This window comes from Tamandua tetradactyla, unplaced genomic scaffold (assembly GCF_023851605.1).
Source record: "Tamandua tetradactyla isolate mTamTet1 unplaced genomic scaffold, mTamTet1.pri scaffold_214_ctg1, whole genome shotgun sequence".
Taxonomy (NCBI): domain Eukaryota; kingdom Metazoa; phylum Chordata; class Mammalia; order Pilosa; family Myrmecophagidae; genus Tamandua; species Tamandua tetradactyla.
In genome coordinates, this window is record NW_027518324.1 from 3,607 (window position 1) to 11,740 (window position 8,134).

The 8,134-nt window shown below is 39.6% G+C and overlaps 1 pseudogene across 1 annotated transcript; it reads right to left on the reverse strand.

Annotated features, from left to right (window-relative positions):
- Positions 1–7,268: 7,268 nt before the first annotated feature.
- Positions 7,269–7,914, reverse strand: LOC143673229 (immunoglobulin kappa variable 3-15 pseudogene; annotated as a pseudogene). The gene is made up of 2 exons (XR_013170268.1): positions 7,827–7,914; positions 7,269–7,666 (listed from the first exon to the last, which is right to left on the reverse strand). The product of XR_013170268.1 is annotated as an immunoglobulin kappa variable 3-15 pseudogene (transcript).
- Between the last annotated feature and the right edge of the window lie 220 nt (positions 7,915–8,134).

Here is an 8,134-nt window from a genome sequence, read left to right on the forward strand (position 1 = left end):
GGAAAGGGCCAGGGGTGGAAGAAGGTTCTCATAGGTCTCTCACAGACTCAGTTGCAGTTTTGAGAGATTGATCTCCTAAGCACACTTGGATCTTATAAACTAATTGTATCAGAGGCTGAGAGTAAAACATTAATAAATGAAATATCTTTACTTCTACCATGGTTTCTTTAAATGTAGCTATTAGTGACATTTTAATAGAAAAACTTATAAAGCTGAGCAAATGATCATCTGGGCAGTGCTCTTAGTAAATTAATATAAACAGGAATTTTTAGAATGACTTGAAGAAAAAGATTACCCTAGATAGGAATGAATTCATCCACAAAGTGTAAATGACACAAGGATACATTATCTGCAAGGATTGTCACTGCTCCCTAAATTAGCTGCATATCAGAATCAGGTGGGAAACCTGTTGAAAACTTGACTCTTTTGCTACAATACAGTCAAACAGTTCCAAATTCTCAAAATTGGGATTTCTTAATCTGCATTTTAACAAAATTAAAGATTTTATTACTGTAACCTGTCTCAGTAGTCAGTGAACGGGCATTTAGAGACCCACTGCACAACACATAAGCACTTCCCAGCAATATTGGGGATGACAAAAAAACTTGTTTCCCCTGGTATATATGATGATTAAAGGAGGTATTTGAAGCATATCATAGGTGTTGATCATTATCATAATTACCCAAATATTAAAGTATTGACAACCCAGCTAATGACAGAAACATGACTGTTCAATGTAGAAATTAAAAATCCATGGCTGAATTTACTGTGTGTGGGAGGTAAGGGTGAGTGGAAAAGTACTATGGTCCCAAGTGTTTAAGCAACATATGTGAACAAAAATGTTAGGGAGTAAACAGAGGACTCTGAGGTTGGAGAATATATTTATATTTTGATGAAAATTAAAGATACAATTGGCTGAGAAAAAAGAGGCACTTGTGCAGCATGGAAATGATGGCAGTGCCCAAGTGTTGTCCAGGTGCTAGGAATTGTTCAAAGCAGTTTACATGTATTGGCTTATTGTGTCCCATAACATTGCTGTAAAATAGATGCAATCATTTCAGCCATTGTACATACGTGAAAACTAGCCATAGAGTAGTAAAATAACTAACTAAATTCCCAGAGCTAACAAGGGTCATAATAGTAGAAAATAAACTTCATCCTTTAGGGATCAAGCTCATGACATACTCATTTATGGTGCTTTGGTTTTTTAGAGATGCCAGAATGTCATATACCAGAAATGGGTTGATTTTTATTTCAGGTTTTATTGTTACAAATTTACAGTTCCAAGGCCATGAAAACATCCAAAATTAAGACATCAAAAGGAAGAAATCCTCAGTAGCCTAAGGAAAGGATGCTGGCACCCAGGATTCCTCTGTCATGTGAGGCCACACATGGAGATGTCTGTTTGTCCTTCTCTACAGGTCCTTGTCTCAATAGCTGTCTCCAAAATGGATAATTTTCACTCTGTTCTCCTGCTTAACTTGCTTTCCAATTTGCAAGCTCCCAGAATGAGATATACCAGAACAGAGTGTCTTTCACAAAGGGGAATTTATTCTTAAGTTGCAAGTTTATAAGTTCTGAAGCTGTGAAACGTCCACATTAAAGCAAGGGTATAGAAGTGTCCACTATAAGGCATCCACGTAAAATGATATCATGGTTGAAGTAGGCTGATGATGTCCAGAATTTTTCTCTGAACTGGAAAGGCATGTGGGGGACATGGTGGCATCTGCTAGCTTTGTCTCCAAGCTTCTTGTTTCATGAAGCTCCCCCAGGGGCATTTTCCTTATTTATCCCCAAAGATCTCTGGCTATGTGAGCTTGAAAGCTTTTTCCAAAATGGTTCCCTCTTAAAGAGCTCCAGTAAACAACCCACCTTGAATGGGTAGAGACACATCTCCTTGGAAACAATCAATAACCTCCCATCCAACTACTTTGAATGAGGATTACAGGATATGCCTTCTTGCGGTACAAAACAGATTCAGTCTGGCACACCTACCTTTTACCCTCTCATAAAGGGCTTCAATGAATGAATAAGACCCACCTTGAATGGTCTGGGTCACATCTCAAATGAAATATCTGAACCAAAATGCCCAACCCACAATAGATAAACAATCCCCACAGGATTATTTAAAAGAACATGGCCTTTTTGGGGGTACATAACAGCTCTAAAACACCATTTAGGTTTAGAGAATTAAAGAAAGGTCTTAAGAAGGAGTGTGAATGAGAAAAATGACTTTCCATCTTTTTGGTTTTTCTTTCTTTTGTTTTTAGTAGAAAAAGGCAGAATTGAGCAAAGGAACTGAGGTAGGACAGCAGAGAACTACAGTCAAAAGGGGATGAGCAGAAAGTCCTGGCTGGAAAGAGGGTCAAATAGGGAGGTCCAGAGGCAGTCCAGGATCAGTGGTGGAGATTTTGAACCAGAAATGGCCAGGATTATATCTTTAAAACCCTATAATGTGGAAGAAAATGGCAGGGAACAGTGGAAGAGAAGGAGATTGTAAACAATTAAAATAGGAAAGTTTAATATTGATTCATCACAGTATAAATCTTATTGGACCTCTAACAAGTCAGGGCTGCATGGACTTTGCTTGCTTCAGTCATTCCATCCATCTGTAGAGAACATACTGACAATGGTCCTGACAATGTAAAAAAACACCAAAGGTTTGGGGAGTCAGTATAGTAACCACCAACGTGTCCTCAACTGAATTCTCAAGATTACAATCTGTTACCATATATGGCAAAAAGAACTTTGAAAATATCATGAAGTACACAGATGCTGAGATGTGAAATCAGCCTGGATTATCTGGGTGCCCCTGTGAAATTATATGAAATCTTAAAAGGAAAGAACCTCTCAGGACTGTGGTCAGAAAAACACAAGACAACAAAAGCAGGGTCAAGAGATGAAGTGTTGATTACTATTACAATCAATGAACAGACACACCAGCCAGGGAATTGGGAGGTCTCTAAAAGCTGGAAAGGGCAAGAAACAGATTCTTCCCTGAGGCTACCACAAGGGGACACTACCACACCAGGATTTTAGCTGAATGAGATCCATTTTGCTCTAATGATTTCAGAACTGTAAATGAAACATTTCTAATGTTTGTGGGAGTTGTTAGAGGACCAATAGGAAATTAAAACAGAGATTTTTACTGCATTATCCCACAGTGATAATCACAAAAAGGGATTAAAGAGACCAGATTCCAAAAATGTCCCCTGGACCCTGAAAACCATCTTGAAAAAAATCAGAAGGCAACCTCCCAGGAAGATAAGGGAGGTAGGTATGTCTAGGGCTGTGTGAACAGGAAGCAGCTACTTCATAAGAGATTCACTGACAAGCAGCACAGAGGAGGAGGTTGTATTCAACAGTGAATCACAATGGGAGGAGAGACATAATACATATGACAGAAGTAATCTGCCCATCTTCAGTGTGGAGCCCATGATGCTGAGAAGGAAGTCTGTTGTGAACAGCTAACAAGGACCTGTCAGAGATGCCAGATGCCTTATGGATGCTGAGGTGATGAGCAGTTAGAGGAGTGTCCTGGCTTCTGCTGTGTGTTACTTTGAATGTATTATGAACCCCAGAAAAGACATGTTATAATCCTGATTCAGTCTTGTGAGTGAAGCCATTTCTATTAATCTTGATTCAATATTGCAGATTGGAATTTTCTAGTTTATCTCCATGGAGATGCGGCATACCCAATTGTGGGTGCAAACTTTTGATTAAATGGAGATGTGACTCCATCCATTTTAGATGGATCTAGATTATTTTACTGGATTCCTTTTAAAGCAGAAACATTTTGGAAGGGAGTCAGAAATGACCAAAGCCTCAGAGCCAATAGAGCCCAGAGCCAACATGGATGCTGACACTTGGAGACCAGATATACAGACATTAGGAGATGTTTGGAGCCTAGAATATGTCACTGTGAGATGTTAAGGGAGCCAGAACCTGGAGAGAGCTGTGGGAAGCCAAGAGATGAAAGCCAGCTCTGGAGAAGCAAAGCAAGGAGCCCCCACAAGAATAGAGCCTGAAAACAATAGAGCCCAGGACAAAGGGACCAGCAGATGACACGTGACCATCCAGCTGACAGAGCTGTTCCTGACCCATCAGCATTCCTTGAATTAAGGTATCCTTCCTTGGCGACCTTTGTTTGGAAATTTTTATAGGTTTAGAACCATAAAATAGTAACTTATTAAAGTCCCTTATTTAAAAGCCATTCAATACTGGTGTATCACATTCTGACAGCTTGCAAACTAACATATGCTGGTACCAGGCTAAATAGTTCTTCTGACTGAGACTGGATAAAATACTAGGACTGGACTTGCAGCTGAAGGTGACCCTCAGACCTGGAGCCCCAGCCAGGGAGACTGAGACTCAGTCTTCACAAGATCCCCTCAGGCACCTGCAATCAGAATGAACAATTAACACAGATACATGGATTATGCCAACAAATTCAAAAACAGCTTGTTCACACATCGTTTACTTGTGGTTTCATATGCCTCAGAGTCCCATTGCATTCAATATGGTCTGGAAGTTACAGCTATTTCTGCGTGCATCTAAAATAATTTTCCTAATCCTCAAAGATTTAAACCTTGTGTGATTGAGGTTCTTCTACACCTTCCATCAGAGTCCCAGAGCAGTAGCATCAGAAAGAGGTAGGGATGTGCCATCACCAGTCTGCTTTGCCCTGCCAGTCACAGCTCTTTTCCAGTCACCAAGGCACAGAGCTCAGCTGGAAATCTATGTGCAGATGGGCAGTGCCAGAGGGGGCTGTGCAAAGTAATCAGTGATTATAGAAGCAAATTCTGTAGTGGATTCTGGAAGGATAGAATGCTTAATCCCGAAAATATCATCACAGAAAATGTGACTTTTTGACCATGAAGCATGCAATAATTTACTTCAAAATTGTAATTTGCAATAATTTATTTTAAAATAAATATATATTCAAAATGTATAGCATTTTTGTTGTTACACAAGCCACAATCAATGATACAGGACAATCTAAATAAGAACCTCATATTAAATGTGCCTTGGACTCCAGATCTATGTAAGGGCCATGGCAGTAAGAGCCCAGAGCTCACACAGGAGGGAAATTCTGAAAACACATCCATTTCTCCTGATACTTTAGATTTTGAAACTATCAGAGTTTATTTAGAGTCTAAACATTTAGACTTCATGATTTAGAATTAAGACAATTTCCACATGCAGTGTTTCTAGAAATGCTTCATCATGAACATGTTTCTGTTACTAGCAACTATACTAGCAGCACTAAAATATTAATATACCCTCTTGATATATTAAGTAAGTAAGCCTCTTTGGCTTTCTTAGAAAATCCAAAGGAAAAGGCACTGTCTTCTCTCATTGTGAAAACCTAAGAGAGGAATGAGAACTTATAATATTTTTAGCCAAACATGTGGCTTCTTCCTTCTCCCCTTTTCTGCACAAGAATATCCCCCAGCCAGCACCTTGCATCAATCTTAATGATCTGAGCCTCATGAATGGAGCCTTTTCTGGGGTTTGGAGAACATCAGTCAGAAGAGAAGATGTGAGATGCTTTCATCAGCCCACAGCCTCTGGCTTCTACTCTTCTGTGTTCCAGATAAAAACATATTTACCAGCTTAGAAATATGGCTTTTCCTCCAGTCAACTTTCTACTCAGATAGATGCATGGTTTTAAAATGAAATATGAAATTAATTCTAAAGAAGCACATGCCTATACAACTATCACAGTTACAAATTATTACAGCATTATTTTTCTTTCTGTCCCTGGTACAGCATTTCTGCATTATTCCCTTCTCATTTCCTCAACAACACTGATGTTGGACAAATCATACCTTCTTAGTGCACTCCCCATAGCCCTCTATGGTTCATCAATTGCAATATTGGCCCAAATATTTCATGCCTCCATGAATCCATGTTCTGTTTTTTTTTCTTTTTTTTGTATCCTGTATGGCCATGTGAATATCCCATTATTACAGTATCATTTGTTGCATTTTTTGGTTTTCTGTTTATTTGCTCATTTGCTTGCTTGCTTGCTTGTTTGTTTGTTTGTTTTTGAAAGTTCATGGGCCTAGAATCAAAACTGGTCTCCAACATGACAGACAAGAATTCTACCATGAAACCAACCTTGCACCCTCTAGATCCATGTTTTCTGAAATTTAACTCTGCAGCATCTCCCATAAACAAGTTGTGCTACTTGCATTCTCCTTTAATACATTCTGGTCCTATGAATTACATTGGTCAAGAGAATAGAATCTAGGCTTCAATTAACCTTCACCTTTTAAGCTTCTACATTTCTCTTGTAAACCTGCCAAGACTCATCAGAATCAGTTAGAATTATTTTCACAGATAATGAGAAACATATGGCCAAACCAACCCAAAGTCAAGTTGATGGCCTAAAACAGATATATGAAAGACAAGAAACATGTTTGTGCCTTTCTAGACCTGGGAGGTCCAACAGTGCCTGGCAGCTAACTGGACATACAGGGCAAACCCAACCAAGATGAGTCAACCACGTCAATAGCAACAGAACTAACCAATCAACAAGACAATTTTTGAAAATGCTTCTCATTTTAAGCACTGAGATTTGGGGTGGTTTCTGACATGGAAATAGCTGATACATCATCCTCTTTTAAATAGCTGCCCATTCTTACTACAGCAAAACATTACTCCCCATCTTCATTTTTCTTCATAGCAAAATGATATAGGAAACATTATACTTATGTGTGGATTTATTTTCTTTTTCAACAACTAGAATAAAAGGAGTGGTCTTTGCATCTAACACAGATTAAGAATAAACATGTTTAAAGCCTTGGATTCTTTAATATCAATTTTACAAAGAATGGTTGTGTAGGTGTCTTTGGTTTACACTGTTCTGGCTTCTCAGATAGTTACTGAAACTGAATGTCCTAAACCTGTGCGTGTCAGAAAGGTGTGCAGAAATAATACTATATCGCTTGAAGTTTTTCTGTTTATACAGCTGAAATAAGTGTTTTAATTAAATATTTTTGAAGATATTCCACATATAGCAAATGTAAAAGCCATGATGTAGTCAATTACAGATCATGGGAAAAGAGTAACAGAGTTAAAGAAGAGCAGAATTGCCATTGAAGGAATGAGTGTAACTGAAAGAGAAACAGTGAAGGAAATGGGCAATGAATGGAGCTAAAGTATAATTACCTCAGTAACAAAGACAAAGAAGGCTTGAGAGAAAGACAAAGCCCACTGAAGGAAAATGTAAGGCAGGAAGAATAACTGCTAGGCAGAAAGTTTCAATATGAAAAAGGGGGAGGAGAGGGAGCAGCTGCTGCTGGAGGACTCAGTGCCCCGCAGCTGGGAGAGGAGGTTTGTGTTCGAGGCTGAAGCACTGTGGGAGGATTGCTGTAACTTTGCTGACAGTAATAAGTGGCCACATCTTCAGCCTGGGCCCCACTGATTCTGAGAGAGAAATCTGTCCCAGACCCACTGCCACTGAATCGCTCAGGGACCCCAGATGCCCGGTTGGATGCACCATAGATGAGCAGTTTGGGAGCCTGTCCTGGTTTCTGCTGGTACCAGTGTAAGTAGTTGCTAACACTCTGGCTGGCCTTGCAGCTCATGGTGACAGTCTCCCCTGGAGTCACAGCCACAGAGGCTGGAGATTGGGTCATCACGATGTCCCCACTGGCACCTGCAGGCAGAAAAGAACAAGATCATATAATAAATCACAAGTATATAAAATATATATTCACATGTAATGAGATCTGTTTGAGATGGAATAGCCTGTACACTCTGCATGTGAAAACCATCACTCCAGCATTATAAAGACATTGCTTTTTTGAAGCTCTCACCTGAGACCCAGAGCCCCAGGAGGATGAGGAGTTGGGACTGTGACAGCATCTTGCTCACCATCTGGTGCACTCAGGCCCCATCTCCAGGGAATCCCCATTAATAGAGTCTGAGCAGCAGGCAGTCTCCAGGAGTTTATGCAAATCTGCACAGGGCATAAAATGAAATGTGCTGTGCAGTGAGCTGTGAAGACAGATAATGGAAGGAAGGGTAGAAAATAACATTACCACAGGAAATGTGAGTGTAGTTCCTGCAAACATTCCAGAAATCAACTGCAAACTATACTTTTCAACAAAGTTTAACAAAATTA